Source organism: Sus scrofa, chromosome 1, assembly GCF_054392235.1.
Source record: "Sus scrofa isolate SSC_HxYL_T2T_F1_AM1 chromosome 1, Sscrofa_HxYL_maternal_Yorkshire_Landrace_v2.0, whole genome shotgun sequence".
Taxonomy (NCBI): domain Eukaryota; kingdom Metazoa; phylum Chordata; class Mammalia; order Artiodactyla; family Suidae; genus Sus; species Sus scrofa.
In genome coordinates, this window is record NC_139383.1 from 272,364,015 (window position 1) to 272,377,235 (window position 13,221).

The window sequence follows — 13,221 nt, forward strand, 5'->3', positions numbered from 1 at the left end:
GTCTCTAGACACTTAAGGAAATCTCTGTCAAACTGCTGGCTGATCACAAGCTAAAGATACAGAGACTTCTGAGACTAAACAAGACAGAGTACAGTCTTTAAAAAAAGTTTAGAAAAGTCACTAAACAAACAACCATAACCAATGGCAAACAAGAACAACAAACCCTGAGGAGGCAAAAGTACCTGATTTCCAGAGCGACTATATTATAATACTTAAAATGCCTAGTTTTTAAACAAAAGGAGTTCTCATCATGGCTCAGCAGTTAATGAACCTGACTAGTATCCGTGAGGACATGGGTTCTATCCCTGGCCTCACTCAGTGAGTTAAAGGATCCCACATTGCTGTGGCTATGGTATAGGCCAGTGGCTATAGCTCCAATTTGACCCCTAGCTTGGGAACTTCCATATGCCATGGGTGCAGCCCTAAAAAGATAAAAAAAAAAAAAAAGAGTTATGCAAATAAACCAGAATTTATGGCCCATTAATAGGAAAAAAATCAATGAAACCTGTCCAGATATTGAGGTTTTCTAGAAAGACTTTAAATCAACTATTTTAAATATGCTTACAGAGCCAAAGGAAATCATGGACAAAAAACTAAAGGAAACGAGGAGAGGAGTTCCTTTTGAGGCTCAGTGAGTTAAGAACCTAACTAGTATCCATGAGGATGCAGTCTTGATCCCTGGCCTCGATCAATGGGTTAAGGATCTGGTATTGCCACAAGCTGCTGCATGGGTCACAGATATGGCTCAGATCTTGCATTGCTGTGGTGTAGGCCAACAGGTGTAGCTCTGATTTGACCCCTAGCCTGGGAACTTCCATGTGCAACAGGTGCGGCCCTAAAAAGAAAAGAAAAAAATAAATTAAAAATAAGGGAAACTAGGAAAACAATGTCTCAACAAATAGAGAATATCAATAAATAGATAGAAATTATTTAAAAAACAAACAGAAGTTCCCGTCGTGGTGCAGTGGTTAACGAATCCGACTAGGAACCATGAGGTTGCGGGTTCGGTCCCTGCCCTTGCTCAGTGGGTTAACGATCCGGCGTTGCCGTGAGCTGTGGTGTAGGTTGCAGACGCGGCTCGGATCCCCGTTGCTGTGGCTCTGGCGTAGGCCGGTGGCTACAGTTCCGATTCAACCCCTAGCCTGGGAACCTCCATATGCCGCGGGAGCGGCCCAAGAAATAGCAGCAATAACAACAACAACAACAACAAAAGACAAAAAACAACAACAAAAACAAACAAACAAACAAACAGGGAGTTCCCATCATGGCTCAGTGGTTAACAAATCCAACTAGAAACCATGGGGTTGCGGGTTTGATCCCTGGCCTTGCTCAGTGGGTTAAGGATCTGGCATTGCCATGAGCTGTCATGTAGGTTGCAGACGCGGCTCAGATCCTGCGTTGCTGTGGCTCTGGTGTAGGCCAGCGGCTACAGCTCCGATTAGACCCCTAGCCTGGGAATCTCCATATGCTGTGGGAGCAGCCCAAGAAATGGCAAAAAGAAAAAAACAAACAAACAAACAGAACTTCTAATGTTGAGAAGTGTACATCTGAAATGGAAAAACTCACTTTAGGGTTTCAACAGCAGATTTGAGCAGACATAAGAAAGAATTAGATACACACAGAACACTTTATGCAACAACAGAATGTATATTCTTCTCAAACACACATGGAATATTCTTCAGGATAGATCACATGTTAGACCATAAAATAAATCCCAATAAACTTAAAATGATTGAAAATAAACTATCTTTTCCAATGGCAATGGAATGAAATTAGAAATAAGTAGCAAAAATAAATCTGGAACATTCACAAATATCTAGAAATTAAACACACTCAAACAACAAATGTGCCAGAGAAAAAAATCATTAAGGGAAAAATAAAAACCCCAAAACTCCAAAAATCATAAGGGAAGTTTAGAAAATAGATTGAGATGAATAAAAATGAAAATACAATATACCAAAACTTACAGGAGGCATTGAAAATCAGTACTGTATACTGTACTGTACTGTGTAGCTGGAAAGAAAGGTATAGCTATAAACGTCTATATTAAAACAAAGAAGAAAAAATCTCATATTCATAATCTAACCTTCTACCTTAAGGAACTAGAAAAAAAGGGCAAACTAAAACAAAAGCAAGTAGAAGGAAGGAATAATAAAGATTAATGTGGAGACAACAGAATAGAGAAAAAGAAAAATGGTAGAATCGATGAAACCAAAATTTGGCTCTTTGCAAAGATCAAGAAATTGACAAATCTTTAACTAGACCAAGAAAAATAAATTAGAGATGACTCAAATTATTAATATCAAGAATGGAAGTGGGAACATTATTATAGACCTTACAGTTATAAAAAGGATTATGAGAAGAGTATACTATGAACAAGTAAGTACACATCATATATGAGATAACCTAGATGAAATTGACACATTCCTAGAAACACACAAACTACTAAAACTAGTTCAAGAAGAACTAGAAAATCTTATAGACCTATAACAAGAGATTGAATTGGCAATCAAAAGTCTCCTAACAAAGAAAGCCCAGGACCAGATGACTCAACAGGTGAATTCTACAAAACAATTAAAAAAAATTAACACCAATTATTCTCAAAGTCTTCCAAAGAAATAGAAGAACTTTCTAACTTATTTTATGAGGCCAGCATTACTTTTTTTTGCCAAAGCCAGACAGACATCTCAAGAAAACTGTAGACCATTATCCATTATGAATGTAGATGAGAAGACCCTCAACAAAATATTAATGAATTAAAACCAGCAACAGGAGTTCCTGTCATGGCTCAATGAAAATGTATCTGCCTGGCATCCATGAAGATGAAAGTTCAATCCCTGGCCTTGCTCAGTGGGTTAAGGATCTGGCATTGCCATAAACTGTGATGTAGGTCACAAACATGGCTTGGATCTGGTGTTGCTGTGTCTATTGTGTAGGCTGGCGGCTGTAGCTCTGGTTTGACCCCTAGCCTGGGAACCTCCATATACTGCGGGTGCATCCCTAAAAAGAAAAACAAAACAACCAACCAAAAACTCAGCAACATGTTAAAATCCCACCATGACAAAGTAGGATTTATTCTAGGAATGCAAGGCTGGTTCAACATACAAATGTTAAGTAGTGTTAAACACCGTATAAATCAAATGAAAGAATAAAACACATGGACATTTTTACTTATGCAGGAAAGGCATTTGACAAAATCTCACACCCTGTCTTGATAAAGATGCCCAACAAATTAGGAATAAAAAGGAAGTTCTTCAACATGATAAAAGACCACCTATGTGAAACACACAGCTGACATCATACCTGTTGCTGAGAGACTGAAATATTTCCCTCTAAAATCAGGAACAAGAGAAGGATATCTGTTTTGTCCACTTCCATTCAATATTGTACTGGAAGTTTAGCCAGAGCAATTAGGCAAGAAAAAGAGATAAAGGACGTCCAAATTGGAAAGGAAGAAGTAAAACTATCTCTACTAGTAGAGAAAATTCTAAGAAATCTATCAAGAAATCTACTATAAGTAATAAATATTGCAAGATACAAGATCAATATGCAAAGTTCCTGTTGTGGCTCAGTGGTAAAGAAGCCAGCTAGTATCCATGTGGATGGGATGGGAACTTTCCTATGCCTTGCTTGATCATTTGTGTCTCCGTACACTAGAAATGAACAATCCTAAAATGAAACTAAGGAAGTAATTTCACTTACAGTAGGATCAAAAAGAATAAAATATTTACAAATAAATATAGCCAAAGAGGTGCAAGATTTGTGCAATGAAAACTACAAAGCATTGTGGAAAGAGATTAAAGAAGGCCATATATATGGAAAGACATCTGGTGTTTATGAATTGGAAGGAATAATACTGTTAAAATGACAACACATCCCAAGGTGATCTATATATTCGTTGTAATCCTTATCTGTATAGGGATTAGTGTCCCTTCCAAATTAAAATCCCCTTGGAGCATCAGAATGATTTGGGTGGGGGGGAATAGTGTCTTGCAGTTGGAATTAATTATGATGAGGTCATTCTGAACTAGGCTGGGCCCTAAACCCTATGACAGGAGTTCTTATAAGAAGATGAAAGGGGAAATTCCCATCGTGGCTCAGAGGTTAATGAATCCGACTAGGAACCATGAGGTTGCAGGTTTGATCCCTGGCCTTTCTTGGGAGCTTAAGGATCCAGCATTGCCGTGAGCTGTGGTGTAGGTTGCAGATGTGGCTCGGATCCCACGTTGCTGTGGCTGTGGTGTAGGCCAGCAGCTGCAGCTCCGATTAGACCCCTAGCTTGGGAACCTCCATATGCCACACGTGGCCCTAGAAAAGACAAAAAAATAAATAAATAAAGACAAATGAATAAATAAAAGAAGATGAAAGGACATATAGAGGAGAGACACAGAGAAAAGTCTGTGTGAAGATAGAGGATTCTTCCCTAGAGCTTTCAGAGGAAGTATGGCTCTGCTGACACCTTGATTTTGGATTTTTGCATTCCAGAACTGTGAGAAAATAAATTTCTATTGTTTTTAGTCACCCAGTTTGTGAGGGTTTGTTAAGGCAGCCCTAGGAAATGAATACATTATCAACTTTCCGTCTGTCTGTTTTTTTTTTTTTTTCCAGAAATGGACAAGTTGAACCTAAAATTCATAATGAATTGCTGGAGTTCCCTGGAGTCCTAGAAGTTAAGGGTCTAGCATTATCACTGCTGTTGCTCAGGTCACCACTTGGCATGGTTTCAGTCCCTGGCCTGGGAACTTCCACATACTGTGGGCATGAACCAAAACAAAAACAAACAAAAAATGAATCACAAGGGACCAAAAATAGCCAAAACAATCTTGAAAAAGAACAAAGTTGGAGGACTCACACTTCTTGATTTCAAAACTTACTACAGAGATTTAGGAATCCAAACAGTGTATTTTTGGCATAAGGATAGACATGTAGATCAATAGGGGAGGATCAAGTCTGTAAATAAACCCATGCAACTATGATCAAATAAAGGTGCCAAGACCGTTTGATGAGGGAAAGATAGTCTTTTAAACAAACGGTACTGGGACAACTGGATATCCTTATATCCACATTAAAAAAAAAATTGGATCCTTATCTCATACTGTATACAAAAATTAACTCAAAATTGATCAAATAGCTAAACATAAAAGCAAAAATTATAAAACTCTTAGAAGAAAAAACAGCAAATTATCATGATATTGGATCTGGCAATGGTTTCTCAGATATGACACCAAAAGCACAGGCATCAAAAGAGAAAAAAAAAATAGATAAATTGGGAGTTCCTGTCGTGGCTCAGTGGTAACGAACCCAACTAGTAACCATGAGGGCGCAGGTTCCATCCTGGCCTTACTTAGTGGGTTAAGGATCTGGCATTGCCTCAAGCTGTGGTGTAGGTCACAGACACAGCTTGGATCCTGCATTGCTGTGGCTGTGGCTGTGGTGTAGGCCAGCAACTGTAGCTCTGATTCAACCTCTAGCCTGGGAACTTCCACATGCCATGGGTGCGGCCCTAAAAAGACAAACAAACAAAAAAAAAGATGAATTGGATTTCATCAAAACACAAAACTTTGTGCATCCAAGGACACTAACAAGAAAGTGAAAAGACAACCCACAGAATGGGAAAAAATGTTTGCAAATCATATACAAGAGTCTAGTATCCAGAATATATAAAGAACTCTTATAGCACAACAATAAAAAGACAAACAACCCTATTTTATTTTATTTTTCTTTTTATGGCTGCAGCTGTGGCTAGAGGTCCAACCTGAGCTGTAGCTACCAGCCTATGCCACAGATACAGCAATGCAGGATCTGAGCTACATGTGCGCCACAACAAGAACTCCAGACAACCCAATTTTAAAATGAACAAAGGATTTGAATATACATTTTTGTTTATATACAAATGGTCAATAAGCACGTGAAAAATACTCAATATCATTAGTCTTTAGAGAAATATAAATTAGAACTATGATATAATTTTATACACACTAGGGGCCATAACATAAGCAGCAACAAAACCACCCTCCCAAAACATAAAAGGACAAGTGTTAGAAAGGATGTAGGTGGAATTTCCATTGTGGCTCAGTGGGTTAAGAAGCTGACATAGTTTCCATGAGGATGTAGGTTCAATCCCTGCTCACGTTCCATGGGTTAAGGGTCCTGCATTGCCACAAGCTGCAGTGTAGGTCACAGATGCAGCTTGGATTCCATATTGCTGTGGCTGTGATCTAGGCCAAAAGCTGCAGCTCCTATTCCTAGCCTGGGAACTTCCATATGTTATAGATGTGCCCATAAAAAGAAAAAAAAAAAAAAAGGGAGTCCCTGTTGTGGCTCATTGGGTTAAGAACCCAACTGGTATCCCTGAGGATACAGGTTCAATCCCTGGATCCTGCTCAGTGGGTTAAGGATCCAGCATTGCTGTGAACTGTGGTGTAAGTCGCAGACATGGCTTAGATCCAGCATTGCTGTGACTGTGGCACAGGCTGGCAGCTGTAGCTCCAATTTAACTCCTAGCCTGGGAACTTCCATATGCCACACCTGCAACCCTAAAAAAGAAAGGGGGAGAAAAAGGATGTAGAGAAATTGGAACATTCATACATTGTTGGAGGGAATGTAAAATGGTGCAGCCACATAGGAAAGATTTTTGTGGTTTCTCGAAAAGTTCAACATAGAATTACTATGTGACCCAGTAATTCCACTTATAGGTATATACCCAAGAGAATTAAAAACATGATTTCAAATTAAAACTGGTACATGAGTGTTCATAGCGCCGCTACTTCTAATAGCCAAAAAGTGGAAACAATCCAGTGCCCATTCACTAGTGAATGGTTATGTGTATGTCCATACAGTGGAATGTTTTTCAGCCATAACAAGGAATAAAACCATTAAAAAAACCAAAAAGACAACCCCAAAAATGGAAGAAAATCTTTGCAATGAAGTGACTGACAAGGGATTAATCATTAAAATATACAAATAGCTCATGCAGCTTTATGTCAAAAAAAAAAACTCAGTTTAAAAATAGAAGATCTAAATTGACATTTGTCTAAAGACACACACATGGCAAAAAAGCACGTAAGATGTTCGGCATTACTAATTATTAGAGAAATGCAAATCAGAACTGCAAAGAGGTACCACCTCACACCAGTCAGAATGGCCATCATCGAAAAGTCTACAAACAATAAGTGCTGGAGAGGATGTGGAGAAAAGGGAACCCTCCTACACTGTTGGTGGAAATGTAAATTGGTGCAACTACTATGGAGAACAATATGGAGATTCCTTTAAAAAACTAAATATAGAACTCCCATATGATCCAGCAATCCCATTCCTGGGCATCTATCTGGAGGAAACCATAATTCAAAAAGATACATGCACCCCAATGTTCATTGCAACACTATTTACAATAGCCAAGACATAGAAGCAGCCTAAATGTCTATCATCAGAGGCATGAATAAAGAAGATGTGGTACATATATACAAGGGAATATTACTCAGCCATAAAAAGGAAAAATGCCATTTGCAGCAACATGGGTGGACCTAGAAATTATCATACTATATGAAATAAGTCATACAGAGAAAGACAAATATCATATGAAGTCACTAATATGTGGAATCTAATAAAAATGATACAAAAGAGAACACACCCTCACACCATGCACAAAAATAAACTCAAAATGGCTTACAGACTTAAATGCAAGACAAGACACCATCAAACTCCTAGAAGAGACCATAGGCAAAACATTCTCTGATATCAGCCTTACAAATGTTTTCTAAGGTTAGTCTCCCAAAGCAACAGAAATAAAAGCAAAAATAAACCAGTGGGACCTTATCAAACTGACAAACATTTGCACAGCAAAGGAAACCATAAAAAAACCAAAAAGACAACTTACAGAATGGGAGAAAATAGCTTCAAATGATGCAATTGACAAGGGCTTAATCTCTAAAATATACAAACAACTTATACAACTCAACAGCAAAAAAGCCAATAACCCAAGTGAATAATGAGCAAAAAACCTACATAGACATTTCTCCAAACAAGATACACAAAATGGCCAACAAGCACATGAAAAAATGCTAAACACCATTGATTATTAGAGAAATGCCAATCAAAACTACTATAAGGTACCACCGCATATCAGTCAGAATGGCCATCATTAATAAGTCCACAAATAATAAATTCTGGAGAGGGTGTGGAGAAAAGGGAACCCTCTTGCACTGTTGGAAATGCAAATGCAAATTGGTACAACCACTGTGGAAAACAGTATGGAGGTACCTTAGAAAACTATACATAGAACTATCATATGACCCAGCAATCCCACTATTGGGCGTATATCCTGACAAAACTTTCCTTGAAAAAGACACATGCACCAGCATGTTCATTGCAGCACTGTTCACAATAGCCAAGACATGGAAATAACCTAAATGTCCATCAACAGATGATTGGATTAAGAAGATGTGTGGTATATATACACAGTGGAATACTAATCAACCATAAAAAAGAACAAAATAATGCCATTTGCAGCAACATGGATGGAACTAGACTCTATATGATATCACTTATATCTGGAATCTAATATATGGCACAAACGAACCTCCACAGAAAGGGAAATCATGGACATGGAGAACAGACTTGTTGTTGCCAAGGGGGAGGGGGAGGGGGAGGGGGAGGGAGTGGGATGGATTGAATGTTTGAGGTTAATAGATGCAAACTATTGCCCTTGGAATGGATAAGCAATGAGATCCTGCTGTATAGCGTATAGCACTGGAAACTATATCTAGTCACTTATGATGGAGCATGATAATGCGAGAAACATGTATGTGTGACTGGGTCACCTTGCTGTACAGTAAAGAATCGACAGAACACTTTAAACCAGCTATAATGGAAAAAATAAAAATCATAATAAAATTTAAAAAATGATACAAAAGAACTTATTCACAAAACAGAAACAGACTCAAAGATTTCAAACTTATAGTTACCAAAGGGAAACACTGGGGAGGGATAAATTAGGAGTTTGGGATTAACATACACACACTATTATGTATAAAATAGATAAGGAACAGGGACCTACTGTATAGCACAGGGAAATCTACCCAATATTGTGTAATAATTTGTAGGGGAAAAGAATCTGAAAAGGAATGGATATGTGTATTTGTATAACTGATTCACGTTTGAGATGCTGTCCATCTCAAACTAACACAACACTGTGAGTCAACTATACTCCAATAAAAACTTTTAATAAGGGGAATTCCTGTTGTGGCTCAGCAGTAATGATCCCAGCTAATATCCATGAGGATACAGATTTGATCCCTGGCCCTACTCAGTGGTTTAAGGATCCAAGTGTTGCTATGAGCTGAGGTGTAGGTCACAGATGAGGCTCAGATCTTGCATTGCTATGGCTGCGTGTAGGCTGGCAGCTGCAAATCTGATTATACCCCTAGCCTGGGAACTTCCATATGCTGTGGGTGTGGCCCTAAAAAAAAATTGTAAAAAGGAATGAAGTATTGGTGTATGCTACAACATAGATGAATCTCAAAAACATGCAGAGTGAAAGAAGCCAGCCAGCCAGCCATATTATATTCCATTCATAAGAAATGTGTATATTTATAATCCCATTCATATGAAATGTCCAGAATGGGCAAATCCAGAGAGACAGAAAGCAGATTAGTGTTTGTTAGGGACTGAAGAGAGCAGAATGTCTGTTACTTCTTAACGGGCAGAGTTTCTTTTTGGTGAGATGAAGATATTCTAGAATTAGATAGCAATCTAATTATACATTTTTAAATGAGTAATACAGTAAATTTTTATATTATGTGAATTCAAATCTATAAAAAAAAGAGAGATAATCCAGTGGGGGCAAGGAGGGGGAGAGATATGAACTGGCATTTTACAAAAGTGAATATTCAAGTGGCCAATATTCTTATGAAAAGATGATCAATTTTAATGGTCATCAAGGGGGGGGGGAGAAAAATGCAATAGGAATTGAACTGCAGTTGGAAGAAGAAAGTTCTATTAGCTATTTCAGAACTTGTTAAGGACTGAATTGTCTCCCCCAAAATCATACATTAAAGCTCTAATCCCCAGTGTAATTATTTGGAGATAGGGCCTTTAGAGGGGTAATTAAAATTAAATGAACTCATAAGGATGGGCCTTAATCCAATAAGACTGGTGTCCTTTTTAAGGAGTGGAAGGGACATCAGGGATGCCTGCACAGAGTTAAAAAGCCACTTGAGGACACAGCAAGAAGACAGCCACCTGCATGTCACAAAAAAAGGCCTCAAAGTGGGAGAAAAAAAACTTGTTGTTTAAGCCAAAAAAAAAAGCAGTGGGAATTGAATTTGTCAGTTGCCTATTTGGAATCTATTTAAATGATTATATAGTTTTCTCTTTTGTCTGACTGTTGTGATTGAGCATCACCTTGAATTCCATGGATGTGCCTTACCTATCTTGTTAGTGGGATGCTGTGGCAGGAATTACGAGGATATGCCTTACTCGTCTTATCAATGGGATGCTGTGTCCATTATTAAGCTATTGTCTTCCATAACTAAATTCACCACGCTATACTCTGCTTTATTATGTTGAGCTGGGACACTGCACAGCACATTTCTCCTTTGCCAGTGGGCACCCTGTTAGGCTCTGCTAGTAGAGGGCGTTGCAGGAAAATTACAAAGCTGGGAGAAGAAAGAACTTGCTTTTTCCTGTTTCCTCTGGGCTTCATGTCTGCATCCTGTTCCTGCAAGTCCCATTCCAGCGTCTTTACCGTACAAGTAGCAATTCCTTTCCTGAGCAGCAGTTGAATCCAGCTTTTTTTTTTTTTTCCAACGGGTGCAAAACCAGTTTCACTGTGCCCCTCCTTAGAGGGCTATTTCCCTGCTCCAAGAGGCCTCCCTTGAAGGTGCTAGCACCAGCTAAGCAGCATCAGAGTTTAAGCTCTGTGAGTTTCTTTTCTAAGTTTTTAAGGTTTAATAATTCCAGCCTTTTCCTTCTGTTCCTTCAGCCCTAAGGAAAAAAGTTACTTCCCATCATCATTCTCTCTACGACAGCTTACAGTTTTCTTTTCAGCCTTTCAAGTTACTTATTTAACAACTTTATAGTCAACAATTCTTCATATTAAATTCTCTGTTCAAATAATTAGTGTGCTTTCTGTATCCTGATTAGCGCTAACAAATGTCATGCTATTAAGGGAGGATGAGTCATGGACCATTATCCAGTCACGCATCCATCTAGATGTTTCCTTTCAGAGTTTTAATTAAGAGAAGTCCTCAGATCTACAGTATCAAGGTAAAAGATGGAGGCAGAGAGGCCAGAGGAAAGCATGAAGTGGACAGAGAGCCCATCTATCTTCTGTAGGCTTTGGTTCTCTCATTGGTGAAATCATCTCAAATATACCCTTACATTTTGGACCCACCATCATTCTAGGACCTTTTGAGTTTCTGTCATCTAAGTTCTCATTCATGGAGATGTAGGACCTAATGTCCATTCCTAGTTGGTCTTGGCTACTGCTTTTTTTTTTAAAATGCAATCAGGGAGTTCCCGTTGTGGCGCAGTGAAAATGAATCCAACTGGTATCCATGAGGATGCTGGTTCAATCCCTGGCCTCACTCAGTGGGTCGGGGATCTGGCGTTGCCGTGAGCCATAGGCCACAGTTGCGGTTCAGATCCTGCATTGCTGTGGCTGTGGTGTAGGCTGGCAGCTGTAGCTTGGATTTGACCCCTAGCCTGGTAACTTCCATATGCCGTGGGTGCAGCCCTAAAAAGCAAAAAAAAAAAAAAAAAGCAATCAAATATCTGTTCCATATCCCATATTTGGAGTGCCAGCCATAGTATTATTTCCATCTACTAACTTCTAGTGAGCAATCTATGGATAAATCCCACATGTGTTAGATTTGGAATTCTTACTTAGGGAAAAACCAGTCAGATAGCTTTAATTCTTCTGTTTGAGTATTCGAAGACCTATTGGGAAAAACAATGCAAAGAGTCCCATTATATCTTTTAGAGTTTGAGGTAAATGAGTGTCAAGTCATAGGCTATATTATCAGACATAAAATGCAAAATAAGCATTAAGCACTAAGAAAAAGAATAATAAATTTTGATGGTGGCAGCCTGGAAAAATCAACCTCAGCTTGATTCTCTGTACTTCCCAGGAGTTTTTATGTGTTTCCACAGTTCTCACTCTCATCTAATTCACAGAGAAAATAACATCCATCAGATGAATGCTCCCTCAACTTTCTGCCAGCTCACTGCCAAATTTACCTATAGTGCTGAATATTTTTTCTATCACAATGAAAATACATCCCAACTTTCTTTCTAAGGTTAACCTTAAATATCCTATCTGGTTAGCAGCCTTGATTTGATAGTGATTCTCAGAAGGATTTTTCTTAAGCCCTCTGTTTGATTAGTTGATAATCTTCAGGGCATTTTCCTGTGGCTTCCAATTCTTCTGTATAACTACACTTTGCCTGTGAGTTTATGACTAATATATCCAACTACGTTTTGAAGTCTTTGACTTGAATTTTGCACGGACACTACAAAATGAAGATATTTACTGTTAAAGTCATCATCTCTTCCCCAAAGTAGGTCCTCTTCACAGGTTCCCTTAATACACTGGATCTGCTTAGATTTGCAAGATGAATATGAGAGTCATTCCACACTCAGAGCACTCCCTAAATCCCATCATTAAACCCTGCTGATTTTATCTCCAAATCACCTCTCAGATCCATGTTGTATCTCCATTCCTTGCCACCACATGACTTCAAGTTAGCATCATCTCCTGTCTGGGCTGCTACAGTAGCCTCCTAATTGGCTTCAGGGTATGCTTCCCCCCCCCCCCCCGAATTATACCCTTTTTTCATTTTTAAAAGTTTTATTGAAGTATAGTTGATTTATAATGTCGTGATAATTTCTACTGTACAACAAGGTGATTCAATTATATGTGTACACACATCCATTTTCTTTCAGATTCTTTTCCGACCTAGATTATTACAGAATATTGGGTAGAGTTCTCTGTTCTATACAGCAGGTACCCATTGGCCAATCATTCCATATATTTCAGTGTGCAGTGTGCATATGCCAATTCCAAACTCCCAGTCCAGCCTTCCCCCCAGCCACGTGTCCTCCTTGGTAACCATAAGTTTTGCAAAATCTGTGAGCCTGTTTCTCTTTTGCAAATAAGGTATTTGTATCCTTTTTTTAGATTCCATGTATAAGTGATATCATGATGTTTGTCTTTCAGTGTCT